At 41.9% G+C, this 17,207-nt stretch overlaps 1 protein-coding gene across 1 annotated transcript in view; it reads right to left on the reverse strand.

Moving 5' to 3' along the window:
* The window catches only part of LOC124612333 (peroxidasin), a 207,807-nt gene extending 193,562 nt beyond the window's left edge, over nucleotides 1-14,245 (reverse strand). The window contains exons 1-2 of the mRNA XM_047140476.1: nucleotides 14,184-14,245; nucleotides 2,834-2,905 (exon numbers count right to left, since the gene is read on the reverse strand). The gene's annotated coding sequence lies outside the window, so the exon portion shown is untranslated. The remainder of the gene's footprint in view (nucleotides 1-2,833; nucleotides 2,906-14,183) is intronic.
* Nucleotides 14,246-17,207: the final 2,962 nt, after the last annotated feature.

Genomic DNA, 17,207 nt, shown 5'->3' on the forward strand with positions numbered 1-17,207 from the left:
TACACTGTCGGAGAATAGTGGAAGAAATTTCTCGTGACGATCGCCGCCATGGCACAACCTCCGTTCAGTAAGCAATCCCGGCCGTATGGAGGTCAGGCTTTGCACAAGACAACCACTATGACAGGCTAGACTGAAAGGTCTCGATGAGCTGCGGGCAGTTGGGTGAAGTAAGGTAGATCGTGTTCAGTTTCCATGGTCCACGGCCGCGCCTCACCCTTTGGAGCCAGAGATTGATGGTGCAGATATATGCGTCATATAGTCTGAGAACGCAACGGGCCAGTCTTCAGCAGCCCGCACTGACAATATCGTGGGAGAAGTAAACACGATGGAGTCGGCTGGAAGAATGGCTAGTGAAATGCGTAAACCCCAGACGATCGCCATGAGCATGCTACCTAGAACCCACTAGGCCGAGGCGCTGGAGAAATGTCTCTAGCGCCGCGCACGGAGAGTGACGTGGTATTTGGTCTTCGGGTGTTTGGGTGCAGTAGGTGTCGTCTCCCATGCTCAATGCATCCTGCCGACCCAGGAAGAGAGGCGTGGACTGTCTCTGAGAAGATGATGGAAAGTTCACGGCGGGCAGCCGAATCAGATGGCGCATAGACATTGGCGATCCTGACGCCACTAAACTTGAGAGCCATACCTCTCGCATCAGGAAGATATGCAACAGCATCAGTGCGGATACCGTCACGTAAAGGGATCGCCAACCCATTAACGGTGGGGGAAACATGAGAGACGTGTGCTACAAAACCGTGTGGAGCACAGAAAGTTGCAACGTTAACCTCCTGACGGTGATCTACGTCGACGTCCGAGGCAAACAGCATGTCATGGAGTAGAGCCAGATTGTGGCGTACGCGAATGGTGTTGACGTTGACAATGGCTATGCGATAAGTCTGGAAAGCTTCCGTCGCCAGGAGGACGGCGATTCATACACAATCTTGTAAGCCCCCGTCAAATACTGAGGTTTGTGTCCGGAACGATATACGATGGCAGAATCACGCAAATGTAGCGGTGGGAAAGGCTGATGCCGGATTCAAATTTATTCCAAGAATTTGCTAAATTAGGAGGTCACTTAAAAAAATACCGATCGACCAGTTTTTGAGTGCCAACGACTTTGCCGCCGTATTTAACGTTGTTCCCGTCAGATCACCACAGTTAGGCGCTGTCGGGCTTTGCTAGTACCTGGATGGGTGACCGAACGGGTCTGCCGAGAATATTGGCAAGCGGGGTACACCCGACCCTTGTTAGGCCATATGAAGAGCAACTTGACTAAGAAGTAGCGAAAACTGACAACGGGCAGGACACGTGGTGTGCTGACCACATGCCTCGGACGGTACCATTGCGCCCTCAAGGATGTTCGGGAGGAGAATGATGTTCGTTTGTCACTAAGGCGAGTTAAATAAGAGGTACAGAAGATTTAATGTAGAGCGGCACCCATCGTTACAGATGACCTAGGGAGAGATCGCCTGAGCGTCAAAGAAATCTCAGCGGACTTCAGTGGGAAACGCTGCAAGTCGGATAACGTCAACATCGTAGAGTCGTAGTCTAAACGTTCTGGGAGTCCGTGTCCCAACTCGAATAAACAAAGATATCAGTTCCTCGCGCACTGTCCACAAGGATAGAATTACATAAATTCTTTGTCCATTGACGGTTACTGACTACTATTAGCATCCCGCGCACCACAATTGAATGGAACAAGAAGAAGGAAATGATTCTGCAACACGGTGCACCCTCCATCACATACCGTACGGGGTTTCCATAGTATGTATATATGTCACTGTGGAGTAACTAACATTCATCGTGACAGAACTTTCCGTTGGAGACAAATTACAGCTCCATAGTTAAGATCGATTGTTCATATGGAACAGCTTCCCTGTTGTTATAAATATGAAATCTTTACTACAGTCGACATTTTCGTTGCAAAAGAATTCAGCAGCTGTGTTGATATTAATTTTTTTTATTTACAGTTTATTTTTCCGTCTCGGTGCCTCATATTTTTCCCGCTGTAGTTAGTTTCGATCACATATCACCTTTAGGTAAGTAACGTTTAGGTCATCTTCATTAACGCATAATAAGTGAAATTTTGAAATAATTCAAACTGGAATTTAATTTCTAATTATATTCATAGTAGTCGAAATTTATTTACATCACGGTAAAAAAGATCCCTTCAGACAGAATGTAATGCCCTCATGCATCGTTCTTTTCCGACATTCTGTTGCTTAGAAAAGTTTTGAAACAAATATTTAAAACTGAATTACATTAGAAATCACTACCACACAATTGCTAAGAAAAATTTCGTAATTTTAAGTGTCATAGCCGTGATAGTAGATCTACTGTTAGCTAACAGCGTTGCACAAACGCTGCTGGTTCAGTCGCTCATTTAGCGTGCACTGCAAAACCGAGTACCTACCATTTTGTGAGTAGAAACAAACCTTTTGTCTCCTAAGAAGGTATCTATGAACCTCCCTTTAAAACAATGCTTTGTAAATGTGCTGCAACTAAAGCATTTCACCTGCAGTAAAACTTCCATATCTAAGTTCAGTGTGGTTCAGCGTTTCGTAACAAAGTACAATGTCTACAAAAATATCATTTTTATGGTTAAGAATGTCGGGCAGTGCTACATAAATACGCGAAAAAAGGTATATTTTAAACATCCGTAAATCTACATAATACAAGAATACGCTAACCACATCTGTACAAAACCAGGCAAGTTTCGCAATGTGGTGATGTGTTGAAAAACAAACTTGCATTGACTGATGAATTTCGACGTCTGTCTGCTTGTTTTTAATTGCGTTTGCTCTAAGCTAAGAAGAATAGCTGCTACCACGCTACTTACAGTCGTTTCAGTGCTCCCAAGTTCTTGAATGCGCCAGCTGGTATCTTCTGTATCCTGTTGTTGTGCAGGAACCTGCAACAGCACACAACTTTAGGGAAAATAGTTTAAAGTGAATTCAGTTATTTCACATTTGCTTGACGTACGTGACAAAAGAAATTCCGAAATAAACTCCTTTCAAGACGAAAGTCGTAGGTTACTTAGTATTCCAGATAGATATTACACTCCTGTTATTCCTCTCAAGTCTTAAGTAAACAAATTTCTAAATTCACAAATGTCATTTGGAGTGGAAATAACATTTCTAACGGACAAACATATTTGTTAGTAGTAGTCCAAAAGTAGGCACAACATTTGCTCCGCACTGTCACCTAAATACATGAAAAACCACTTTCAACACTGTACCACGACATCATTCAGAAGACCGTCTTGTGATTCTGCATCTTAAAGAGTGCTTTCTTAAAGTCACACACAGCACTTTCTATCTATGTGGTCGGTCACTAATCTGCCCTATCTCTTTAACAAAAGGACGAACAGAGGCCATAATAGAATTGCTTAGGCCGATATGTAGCACAGGGAGCTGCAAATTGCATTACTCTTACTAAATTCTTATCTGAGGCGGTCTGCGCGTATACTCAATTGTCGCCCTCTGCCTAGCAGAGAAAATGCTTGCAAACTGACTATTTTAAATTTAGATTACGGCGGTTTCGCGTGAAATGATGTTCATTCGAGGCAGCGCATTGTACTGCCCCCCAGAACAGGAAAATTTGTACGAAATTCTCCTTCCTTCCCCTAAATCTACCGCCACTCCAGCTATATTTTACTGTAAAAAATCGCCCATGGTTTCTCAACATTCCAAAGTTTCTATTCTCTATCCCAAGTGTCAACCAGCGTGTTATTTTATTTCAGCCATCAGTCTTTTGACTGGTTTGATCGGCCCGCAACGAATTACTCTCCTGCGCCAACCTTTTACCTCGGAGTAACATTTGCACTCTGAGTCCTCAGCTGTTTGTTCGAATATTCCACTCTCTGACTTCCTCTACAGTTTTGACGCTTTGCAGGTGCCTCTAGTACTTCAGAGTTATTCCTTCATGTCTTAAAACATGCCCCACCATATCCTGTCCCTTCTTCTTGTTAGCGTTTTTCGTGTGTTTATTCGTAACTTTAGCGAGAACCCCCTCATACCTTATCAGTCCGCCTAATTTTCAACGACCTTTCACAGTATCACAACTCAAAACGCTTCGACACTCTACTTTTCCAGAGCCATACAGTACACGATTGACTACTGAACAGCCCCGTGCTCCAGACGAACATTCCCAGGAATTACTGTCTAAAATTAAAGTCCTATGTTTGATGCAAATAGTCCTCTTTTTGCGGTAATGTCGTCATTGCCTGTGTATGACTGATTTTTACGAATAGGTCCTCCTTGCTTCATCCGTCGTGGATTATTTTGCTACCAAGGTAGCAGAATTCCTTAACTTCATCTACTTCGTGGTCACCAATTTTGATGTTAAGTTTATCACCAATATCTTTTCTGTTGTTCCTCAGTACTTCCGTCTTTATTTAGTTTACTCTCAATCCACATTATGTCCTCATTAGACTGTTCATTCGATTCAACAGGTCCTGCAATTCTCCATGTTCACTGAGGTTAGGAATGTCATTGCTGAATCTTATCATTAACATCCTGTAATTATGAATTTTAATTCAATTTTCGAACCCTTCTTTCATTTTTATCACAACTTCTTGGATGTAAAGATTCAGTAGTGAAATAATACATCCTTATACACTTCTTTACCAGGGTATTTCGTTCTTGTTCTTCCATTCTTATTCTTTCCTCTCTCTTTCAAGTACTAAGTCACAAAATATGGAATGAAGCATCATTTACTAACTGAATTTGGTTTCTTTCACTGCACTGTACGTCTTCACACATCTTTACAAGTGTAACCCCGTTCGAGTACACAGTTTTCCAGGCTACTTTTTGCATTCGTATTTTATAGACGTTTTGGATATTTTTTGTGTTATCACATTGCTGTTGGAATAACTAGTCTAACTTTTATTATGTTGCTATTGTAACTGGTATTATCTTACCTGGTGAACTGACATTTTGGTGATGTCTGCACCGTGGCTTCCTTCGCGGAAAAGTAAGATGAACGAAAATACACTCCATGCTATTTGTCGAAAACTGATGAAATGTGTCTTTTTAGACAATACTATTTTCTGTGTAGTATATTCATTTCATGCCAATATAATACTAAACCTATATACATAAAACAAAGTAGTCAACTTTGTTACACTATGTGGGAAATTTGCTCTAATATATTGTTCTCTTATACTATGAAAGAACTCTAGCTAGCCAAAGCATTATTCCTATCACACTTGTTCTCGAGCAGAAGAGTAGAGGTTATGCATTGATCCTTTAAACCTAGCTAAGAAGCATCTGTTCTCATCAGATAAAACACTAGAAATGTGTTCATATGATCATCTACTGTGGTCGCTATTGGCTACTGGTCTACGGAAGTCCAACTGAGTGTTTCACACGCATTTTGTTTTTGGTTTTTGAGTGCAGTTTCTCTCTTTCTCGAAACAAAAATTATAAAATAACTCTACGTAATATGCAACCCGCAAGAAACATTGTTATCAAGGCACCAGCATTGTGGGCAATGCATACACAGTGATTCAGATGTCACAACCGATATAATTTTATGATGCCTGCAATGTTATACCTAGCCTTTAGAGATCACGCGCGAGTTATTCATATTCTCTCGCTCGATATGCGAACACTATTACTCTACAGGAAAAATGAGCAGAACTTTTATGTAGGAAATGTGATGTAGTGATGTAGTAACGTTTTGTACGGGGACATGTTTTGGCTCGACTTCAGGGTTTTCAAGTTATGCACGGAAAACGTAAAAAAAGTGACCTTCAAACGCGGCTCCACCCCCACATTCACCCCTTACCAGTTCGAATTTCTAGTCCTATCACTGTACAGAAATTTTCGACTACACGAAATATTCTCGATATTGGTCTCTGTTGACTGGGCTGTTACGCTATCAGCAGAGTCGAGTATATTATTTAACATTATGAACTTAAACGTGCCCGTGAGGGTAAAGAAAGAAAAATAACTTTTGTAAGCTTTAATCTGAAAGTAATTACGTAACAATTCTATCCAAATTTAACCTTTGCAAGCACGGTAGCTTCATAGTCAGAAGGCTTGACGAATAGAATGATGTAATTGTTTATTTTATGCTGACAAAATTCAAAACAATGTTGGGTAAAACCTACACACAGCTCAGTTGCACAATTTGTAGGTGTTCGACGAAACCGGTGGCGTATGAAGGCAAGTCAAAGAAGACCAAAAATTGTCGAATGTGGGAAATAATTCTTGCAGTCGTAATTTTTTTACAGTGATAGGAGAGAGTGCCATGAACAACATACTAGAAATCCTAACCGTTGGGGAGTGAGTGTGGCGGTGGCGATGCGTTCGAAAGCCATTTTTGTACGTTTTTCTTTAATAACTCAAAATCTAAGGCCTCTACCGAAAACGTATCTCAGTATAACATTGAAGTACATTAAATTCCTTATTCATTTTTTCTGTAGGACTAATAGTTTGCACATAGCGAGCTAGAGAATATGAATATCTCACTGGTTGTTTTTGAAGGCCAGGATTAACATTACGGGTTGCATAAAACGACATCAATAGTGGTAGCTGAATCACCATGTATGTTATGTGTGTTAATAGTAAAAGTGTCATGCATTGCAATAAAACATAGTATATTCCCAAAACAATTGTATTATTGTACTTTCACTGTACAGGTTGAAACTTCATACGACACACAATAAACCAACGATGACATGCCAGCTTACCGATGTCCGAATGGCGTGTTGCAGCAGGCGAGCTGAACAGTGCACAAGAATAAAAAGGCATACTTGTAAAAAGTCCAGCAAACATACTAAGGATTCGACATAAAGTTTTGATGTAACTTCGATTATTAGGTCTTTAAAGACGGACGAAGACAGGAAAAAAAAATTGGCCGTGTCCCTCCAAACCTGGAAGAACCCACAGGAATTTGAATCGGCCTTCCGCGCTGCACCACATCGTGAAATAATGCTTTACAACTGGTACAGAGAAAATATTTCTGCCTGTGCAAAGTTGGCTTTTAGCTTTTTTGTTTTTGTTTTGATGTCAATTGTATGGCTATTAATACAAAGACAAATGTTTAAACTGCGCTATCGCTAAATCTGTATCATATGGTTATCTGCCCTGCAGCATGTTTACACTTCCAAGCCCTCCCTGATTCTCTGCCCTCTCATTTTCTCTTTGTACTTTGGTACACTCCATGCAGTCTGCTAACGTCATAGAGCACCTGGTATCTCCTTCCACCGTTCCGTCTCTTTTCCCGAATAACAACAATAACACCTTCACTTGCTTTACCGGTTGGCAATCTCTTAAAATATGTCCAGTCCAGTTTAGCCTTTCCCTCTCTTCCCCGGACTAAAACATCCAACTGTCTCTAGCGGAACGTAGTCTCTCAAATTATGTTCTGTGCAGTTTAACTTCCTGTTCTTCATTGAGAGTAACATCCTCCGATCATGTCCATCGGTTTTCAGTACCTCCTTATTCCTGACTTTTCACTCCAACTGGCCTTCTCCATTCTACGACATATCAATATTTCACAAGCTTCAATTTTCCTCTCGTCCTGTTTCCTCAATGTCCACGGTTCTGCTGAACACAGGGCCACCTTTCATATCAGGCATTTCACTAATCGCTTTCTTAATTCCATGTTCCAACCATTAGCTAAGAGTCTTCTCTGCTTTCGAAATGACTTTCGCCACCGCCATTCTGACTTCGATATCTTGCTCACAATTCATATATTCCCTCATCAAGCTTCCAAAATATCCGAATGCCTCACCAGTTATATTGTTTCAGGCCCTGAGTTATACTTCGCTCTTACTTTCTTTAAGACTAAAAAGACGCCTTTCATTTTATTTTTATTTGTATTCATATCCTAAACTACAAAGGGTTCATTCAGGTCATTTAGCATTTGAATCAGAGTCTCTCATTTTCTGCAAGAGTCACCATGTCATTTGCGAATCTTATGCATTCTAATTTCCGTCCACCTGTCACTTAACAGGAACGAAAAATTAATTTGGTTATGCAATGAGTGTTCACTTTCACTACATTATTGTAGTCACAGAATTGACAGACCACGCAGTTCGATTTTTTTTCTAAATTCAGCACAGCCTTCGTCATAAACTCATAAGGATTTTGCTCAATGCTTTTTTGTCATCAGTTTCTGAATGCTCCCCTCACAATTCCTCTCCTGTGTTAACATTTACAGGTCAGACATCCATTAGTAACAATCGTCCTCAATTATTTATTGGATGTATTTCAATCTGTGCCTTCTACTATTGGCTTCTAACCTGTGAAGTTCCGTCTACTATCATAGAAGGTATTCCTTGAAGTCTTACTCTATCATTCTCTCCCTTCTTCTCACGAATTTTTTCCACATGATCCTCTCCTTGGCGATTTTTACGCAGGTGCTCGTGGTTTCTTATCAGTCAACCTTGTTTTCTTAACATCCTACTCTAGCACACATTTTAAGCGCTTCGATTCTGTTCTTTGTCACTTTCCTTCCAGGTCTTGATACGTCACCTCAGATTAAGGCCAATATTAAATAGTAGCAGACTTCCCCTTGTCAGTAATGCCCAGTTCTTTGCCTGTGTTACTCTGCTTTTTAGATTCGCCTTGTTTCGTCGGTCATTCATAATTTCGCACTCAAGGGAAACAAATTACTTCACTTCGTCTGCTTCGCGGCTCCCGAAAATGATATTAAGTTTATCGCTAATCTCGTTTCTGCCGCTCATTACTTTCGTTTTCTTCGTTTTATACTCAAATCATATTTTGTGTTCATTACACACTTGATTCCATTAAACAGGTCCTGCAATTCTCCCTCCTTTCGCTAAGGATAGTGTTGTTATCAGGGAATCTTACCGTTTATATCTTATCACCATGAATTTTGTCGCATTCTTGAACCTTTCTTTTATTTCCGGCAGTGCTTCTTCGATGTGCAGACTGAATAGTAGGTGCCAAAGATTGCGTCAATGTAGTAACACATTTTGTAATCCGAGCACTTCGTTCTTGTTCTTCTGTCCTCATTTTTCATTATTTCCTTGTGTTTCTTGACATATGTTCTATTATCCGTCTTTCCCTATAGCTTATAACTATTTTCCTGAGGATTTCTAAGATCTTGCGCCATTTTTCCGATAAGTATAGATAAATCTGTTTACAAATGTCTTTGCCTCTACTATATTGAAATAATGTAACACACAGGAGAATCACTAATTAGGGACACGGCCTTATATGTGCGACTGGCAGTCAGCTCACCAAACAGATGGCAGGAAGTTTTCAGCTGAAAGCAATATAGCTCATGCGCGTTTACAGCTTTGTTCACTCCTTGAGTGATAGTGTGTAGGGCCCAGCACGCCATTGAGACATCTGCACTCTTAAGCCTAAAGATGCCGCATGCCTTGCCATGCACACTTATTGGACTATCCACAGAACACCACAGACTCCGGACACCACAGCGGTTAGCCATCAGCAACGTGCCCAACCAGTCAGCAGTAACAATTTGTTAACATCGTTAAAAAAAAGAAGTTCTCCGACAGTGCGCCCCGTCGCCTGCTGACAACAGTATAGAGTTCCCAGTTTCCAGTTCCCAGGGAGCATGCAACACCAGGGGCCCAGCTTGCTGCACGGTCTGTCACACGCTGCGACGCATAAATCTACACTCACGTCTTTGCGGTTCTCAAGCGTTTTGAATTGTACTCCCGTAAGAAGAAGCACTCTCTAAATTCAGTAGTTGCTTGTTAACGAACAAATGTGTTTCATTTTAAAATAACTGAAATGAACAATGACGGCTTATCAGTCGCGTTTCTACACCCCCATCTTCATTCATACTCCGCAAGCCACCATATGGTGCATGGCGGAGGGTATTTTGCACCACTGTTTATCATTCTTTTCTTCCACTCACAAATGGAGCTAAGCTAAAACGAATGTTCGCTTGCTTCCGTGCAAGCCCCGATTTAGCTTTTCTTACCGGTACTTGCACCAGCTGTACACCGGGTAGACAAAAATACGGAAATACAGAATATACACAGCGTGTCCCAGTAACGTTAGGATTGTGGCTTTGACTATTATGTTCACAAAATCTCTGTTTATGATAAATGATCTCCCCCTGGATCAAAATATATCTGAAATCGTTTTAAAAGTGTTTTGAAATAGCCCCTGTAATAGTGTTTTGGAGCTGCATTTACTACTATTATATAATTTTCTACAATGTACACTACGGCCAAGCCGGCCGGTGTGGCCGTGCGGTTCTAGGCGCTTCAGTCTGGAACCGCGTGACCGCTACGGTCGCAGGTTCGAATCCTGCCTCGGGCATGGATGTGTGAGATGTCCTTAGGTTAGTTAGGTTTAAGTAGTTCTAAGTTCAAAGGGACTGATGACCGCCGATGTTAAGTCCCACAGTGCTCAGAGCCATTTGAACCACTACGGGCCATTAAAACTGCTGCACCATGAAGAAATGCAGATGATAAACGGGTATTCATTGGACAAATATATTATAGTAGACCTGACATGTAATTACATTTTCACGCAATTTTGCTGCATAGATCTTGACAAATCAGTACCCAGAACAACCACCTCTGGCCGTAATAACGGCCTTGATACGCATGGGCATTGAGTCAAACAGAGCTTGGCTGACGTGTACAGTTGCAGCTGCCCATGCAGCTTCAACATGATACCACAGTTCATCAAGAGTAGTGACTGGCGTATTGTGACGAGCCAGTCGCTCGGCCATCATTGACCAGACGTTTTCAATTGGTGAGAGATCTGGAGAATGTGCTGGCCAGGGCAACAGGCGAACATTTTCTGTATCCAGAAAGGCCCGTACAGGACCTGCAACATGCGGTCGTGCATTATCCTGCTGAAATGTAGGGTTTCGCAGGGATCGAATGAAGGGTAGAGCCACGGTTCGTAAAATATCTGAAATGTAACGTACACTGTTCAAAGTGCCGTCAATGCGAACAAGAGGTGACCGAGACGTGTAACCAATGGCACCCCATACCATCACGCCGGGTGATACGCCAGTATGGCGATGACGAATACACGCTTCCAATGTGCGTTCACCGCGATGTCGCCAAACACGGATGCGACCATTATGATGCTGTAAACAGAACCTGGATTCATCCGAAAAAATGACGTTTTGCCATTCGTGCACCCAGGTTCGTCGTTGCCTACACCTTCTCAGGTGCTTCTGTCTGTGATGCAGCGTCAAGGGTAACCGCAGCTATGGTGTCCGAGGCGATAGTCCATGCTGCTGCAAACGTCGTCGAACTGTTCGTGAAGATGGTTGTTGTCTTGCAAACGTCCCCATTTGCTGATTCAGGGATCGAAATGTGGCTGCACGATCCGTTACAACCATGCGGATAAGATGGCTGTCATCACCACTGCTAGTGGTACAAGGCCGTTGGGATCCAGCACGGCATTCCGTATTACCCTCCTGAACCCACCGATTCCATATTCTGCTAACAGTCACTGGATCTCGGCCAACGCGAGCAGCAATGTCGCGATAAGATAAACCGCAATCACGATAGGCTACAATCCGACCTTTATCAAAGCCTGAAACGTGATGGTACGCATTTCTCCTCCGTACACGAGGAATCACAACCATGTTACGCCAGGCAACGCCGGTCACCTGCTGTTTGTGTATGAGAAATCGGTTGGAAACTTTCCTCATGTCAGCACGTTGTAGGTGTTGCCATCGGCACCAATCTTGTGTGAATGCTCTGAAAAGCTAATCATTTGCATATCACACCATCTTCTTCCTGTCGGTTAAATTTCGGGTCTGTAGCACGTCATCATCGTGGTGTAGCAATTTTAATGTCCAGTAGAGTACTTAACTGCATCATAATGTGTCCTTTCACTGCCAGCTTCAATTTGAGAAACAGCCAGATGTCGCTGGTCATATCCGGCGAATACTGTGGGTGATCCAGGACTGCGATCCGCGCACAAACTTTGCTTTGTGGGCTTGCAGTGTCATCGTGGAGAAGCAATTCGGCGAATTCTCTCTCACATTCGTTGGGGGACTCAAAAACTTGATGTTGCATCACTGCTTCCCTGCCATTTACGGACAAGTGTCAGACACATACCGTTATATTTGCGGCGAGGATGTCTGCTGCAGCAGTTCTAGCACTCTGACTACGTACATAGCTATTTTTGATGATGATGATGATGTTTGGTTCGTGGGGAGCTAAACTGCGCGGTCGTCAACGCCGGTATACAATCCCAATCTGTACACAGTCCAATCTAGCTACTTTTATGAAAGGTGATGAAATGATGAGGACAACACAAATACACAGTCCCCGGGAGGAGAAAAATCCCCAAGCTGGCCGGGAATCGAACCCGGGACCCCGTGATCCAGAGGCAGCAGCGCCAGCCTCTTTTTATTTTTATTTTTTTTATAATGTTCATTGTGTTTTGGTCTGGGTGGACGTCATAGGATATCCGTTCAAGTTGATCGCTGATTCCTTTACTCATTTTTATTACAGAGGGTCAGCGCCTCTCTGACCAAACACGCTGAGCTACCGTGCCGGCGTCACTAGACCACGAGCTGCGGACAGCTATTTTTGAAACTTCAAGGATCGTAACTCCGCAATTCGCCACGAGATGGTACTGGGGAATTTCACACAAGCAGTCCTAAAGGGACTGGGATACACTGTGAATTACGACACGTAACGCCCCGCGGAGAAACCGTTGACATTTAGAACTGCTTCCATTTCATCTCAGAATGGGTAAATACAAGTCTGTGTGGTTTTTCAGCGATCTTATACTATTCTTCCTTCTAATTAATGGCAAGTTCAGGTAATAATGATGGAGATGGACAGCGGTCATGCGATTCCCCCAAAGTACACTACAAAGACCCAATAGTACTGACATCTGGCGAGCGTAGTGACCAGGGGGAGATGCGAGAATTCATCCTTTTCCTCACAAATCCTCTCCTGGAGGATGCGAGCTGCGTGAACGGGAGCCCTGTCGTCTTGGAACATAGCAGCACCATGGGTAACGAACATTGTACCATGCGATGTCGACTGTTTAGAGTTTCGTCCACCATCGACGCCACAAATTCCTATACATTATACAACATACCTGCGAACAGCTCGTCAAACGCACGTTGTAGAGGCTTCATTGAAGCTTGTTAACTATAGTGCTATTGCTATGATACCGTTGGCACTTATGAAGTACAGTACTAAGAAGATAGACAGTGGTGCTTTATAACGGCGTACAGCTCACTCCTCTAGATACACGCAGATGAGTCTGGTGAGCCTAATATTCTCATCTCAAAGACGGATCATTGCAAACAGCATGTTTCTATTTCACTCTGAAAAAAACACTGCGACACAATTTGCATTTTAACGCAAGTAAGTAGCGTGCAATCTTCTGCAACTATAACACGTTTGAACGCAGTAATAAAATAAATATAGCCAGACCACCGGCAATGTAAAAAGCAAGATTTAAGTCGTTCATTTTAGTTAGGTAAAGGACGTGTACCAATAAGGTAAAAAATTCAAGTATTGGCACTAAATAAATTCTTTAAATAATGAGACAAAACACGTTTTATAGTCTGGGTTACAAAATTCTGACGAATATCTAAAGGTGATATTGGTATTTCAAAACATGTCTTAATTTCTTGTATATCAATCGTAAAACGTCTACTAACGACGTGTATATCCTCAGTGATTACGAACAAACCGGTTTCAAAATACTGTGCAGACTTTTGTTTGGACACGAACACATGGATTGTGATTGTCTCCCGCAAAAATCTAGACACTTCATTAAATCATTTCGCTTCGATTAACGAACGGCTTTGGCCATTGCTTGCCTATTCACTGTTGACACACTTGCGACTCTCGTTGTACAACGTTCAATGAATGTACAAGACGTCAACTAAACTGGAAACAGTATAATTTCATTCATGTATTCATGACGATACTTTGTTTTTAATTAATAGTACAGGACAATATTACTTCGGGCTCTCAGAATTCTCAATGTGATTTTGTTGTGTTACATAACTGAAATTGTACTCTTCAAAGTCCCATTTAGTAAAAAAACGTTGAACTAAAAAGAAAACAAAAGCATGAAAATAAAAGAGCCTACGAAACACCGCTCTACAGCTCAACAAAACACCCGCAAACACGTGCAGCATATACAACAACAAAATTATGGTATCCCAAAGAGTATCCAAGCCCAGCAGTATCCACAAATTCATTCCGTTTCTCTTCATTTCTTTTTACTTACAGTCGCTCGAGACTTCTCAGATCGCTAAATACCCCGGGTTCTAATTTTTCGATCTTGTTGAAATGCAGGTATCTGTAAGGACAGCCGGCATTAGCAAAGGCAGAACATTTGCACTCTTGGCGACAGCGTGCAGTGCATTTATATGTGGGATGTGTGGATTCTGGGTGACTAAACATCTTCTGCGACGTCACAATGACGCACATGATCGGTGACGCGCAATGGAAGTAACATAATGGCGTATTGCCAGTCAGCATTGCCGTAAAGTCGCTCACATTTAACTTTTCGTTTACTCGTATAACTTTTGAATCACTCCGTTTGATAATATTTTTATTCCATGTTTCTTCCTCTGTACTTCGATACTACATGTACGTTAAAAATTTACACAGAAATTAAAGGCAGCCTGTCCTGGCAAAAATATCATTAGATCCTCTTCAAATTTCTTTGTGATCGTCAAAACGTCATTCTCAAGTTAAGTAATACTCACTAGCGTATTTCATTTCAGTAATCTTTGTAACAGTTTTGTTGAAACGAATGCGGAAAAATAGATATTCGACAATCGCTGAATTAAATGGAGTGCAGTTAGTATATAAGGATAGATTATAGTCCATAGCATTTAAAGTAGGTTTGAAGAGACCGTGGAGGAAGCGAAAAAGAAACTGAGAAACGGTCTACAGGAAGATTTCATTAACGCTGCATTAAATAATAATAATAATAATAATTCTAAAGGAAGTAAAGAGTCTCCTCGGCAAGGATTTAAAGTTAAAGGAATAAGAAATATGATAACAGCGAAGATCACTATGAACGAAAAAAGAATTCGTTAAAAATAGAAACAACGAAGAAATGGAATTAATGAACTGATGCAGTGTAGCTTCCTTGGAAGAAAATTGCTAGGGTTGTGCAAAGTGAAAAAGTAATTGGTTTAACCACAATGCAACACGTGAAAGAGTATTCCTCAAGATTAAAAACACTTCGGTTTCAAACTCTAGACAAGACTGAAAGATGTTCTTCTATTTTTTAGATTTTTCGCGACACAATCAAATGAGCGTTTGACAACGTCGTAACCGATTTCGATCAGCCAGTGCCCATTTTCAAGCTGTCAACACATAAAAAGATGAGGTAAAGAATCGTAACAGACTCTACAAAAGCTACTACGTAACAGTCTACTCCATGTGAATAGGCCTGGGAAGGCATAACGCTACCGACCGACCGCCGTGGCATCCTCAGCAATATGCTTCATTTGCTGGCAGCTTTCGTGACCGGAGCCGCCACTTCTCAGTCAAGTAACTTCTCAATTGTCCTTACAAGCGCTGAGTGAGTCCCTATTGCCCACAGCACTCGGCAGTTCCAGATGTTTACCCATCCAACGCTTAACTTCGGTGATCTAACGAGAACCGGTTTTGCTACTGCGGCAAGCCCGTAGGGCAAGTAACAATTTACGTAATGATAAAAGGACATATAATTAAAATCTAGCAGATTTTACAGAATCTATACTTGTTCTTCGGTTCCCCTTATCTATTAATGAACTGAGGACAACCATTGGCTAATCTAAATCGGTTACGACATTACGTAATACTCATGAGTTTATGTAGCATAAAATCTAAAAGTAATAGAACATAATCAATAAATCACTTTACCTTCGTGAACACTATGTGATTACTCCCGAAGAACAGAAAAATAAGTTTTGTAAACTGTGTTTCAAGCGTACATCTTCGTACACCTCGGACGTAGACAAAAAGGGATACGACTTTTCGCCGTAATGCCCGCCAGAATTAAGTCCATATAAATTTCTATCAAGGAAACCTGAAGACTAGTGTTTTTGCCTTAACAGGGACAGAAGGGGCTAACTGGAAATGGTATAAATAGTGGTGGCTAAAAACTGTTTAGAATATGTACCACAAAGCACTGAAGACGTTGGGTCTAGTACAAGTGTAGAATAGAATTCATTGTGCCAGGATATATAAACACAGGGTGAATTAAGCTAAAACATGAGTACAAGCAACCCGAAGTAAACTAGTTGATTTCTTAGACTTTCGCCTTCTCCGTTGCTCACTATTGCTGAGATATTATCAGAAAGTGAATTACGTACCAAATAGGAAAACAAGATGGCTAAAGTGGGTGTTGCAACTATCCGCATGTTGCTACAAGGCGTGCAACGACCTTTCAGGGAAGGGTAGACGAAAGACGTTTTCGGGTCACGCAGAGTCCACACATCCTTGATAATGTGAGCGGGCAGACGCAGCTGACTGCGCATCATACTTACAATCTCTCAAGCTTGGGTAAATTTGAAAATGTGTCGGCATCTATGGCGACCAGCTCATTAAAATGAAGGTATCTGCAACAGACAGCGAACACTGTTAACTGGTGTTTGGAGGCACGCGAAGCCGCGGCTGCTGCTGTGCGAAGAGATCGTCTCTGTGTAGGTACAGAGAACGGCCAGCGAGAGGTGCCCGAGGACTAGGTCGTCTCAGCCGCCCATGAAATGCTGTTCTGCTACAAAATTTGCAAGGCACTGCGTGACCAGATCTTAATTTAAAAATACACTGTAGAAGGGACACCTGTAAAGAAATAAACAGATAGATCGTATAAATCTCACAAAGTCAGCAAAGTTTGAAGTTGTCGTCACAGCTGGTGCCAGTTACTGCGAATAAAACACAAATAGTAATTGCAGCCATGCTATAATGTGAGGATGCTTCCTTAGTTTTGGAATTCCTCATCAGTCCATAAAGTTTCATGGGCAATGAATGAAAAATACTGAAAAGATAAGAGGGTGGTTTTGGCACGATGTCCTATTTTGGTTGGTGTGTATTGATGACGCCAGCTCTCGTCACTCGTGATGATTTTCTCCGGAAAAAAAACTGCCCAGCACCTATAGGCGCCCACGCTTCGCCGTTTCTGTTTGGGAGTCAAGGTGTGTGGAACAAACTTTACACAAATTTTGTCTTCCTTAAAACATTCTGAAAAATGTCTTGAACAGTTGATTTAGAGATGTTCAGTTTGTTTCCCTATTACAGTGGTTCGCAACCT

This window comes from Schistocerca americana, chromosome 4, assembly GCF_021461395.2.
Source record: "Schistocerca americana isolate TAMUIC-IGC-003095 chromosome 4, iqSchAmer2.1, whole genome shotgun sequence".
In the NCBI taxonomy this organism is placed as follows: Eukaryota; Metazoa; Arthropoda; class Insecta; order Orthoptera; family Acrididae; genus Schistocerca; species Schistocerca americana.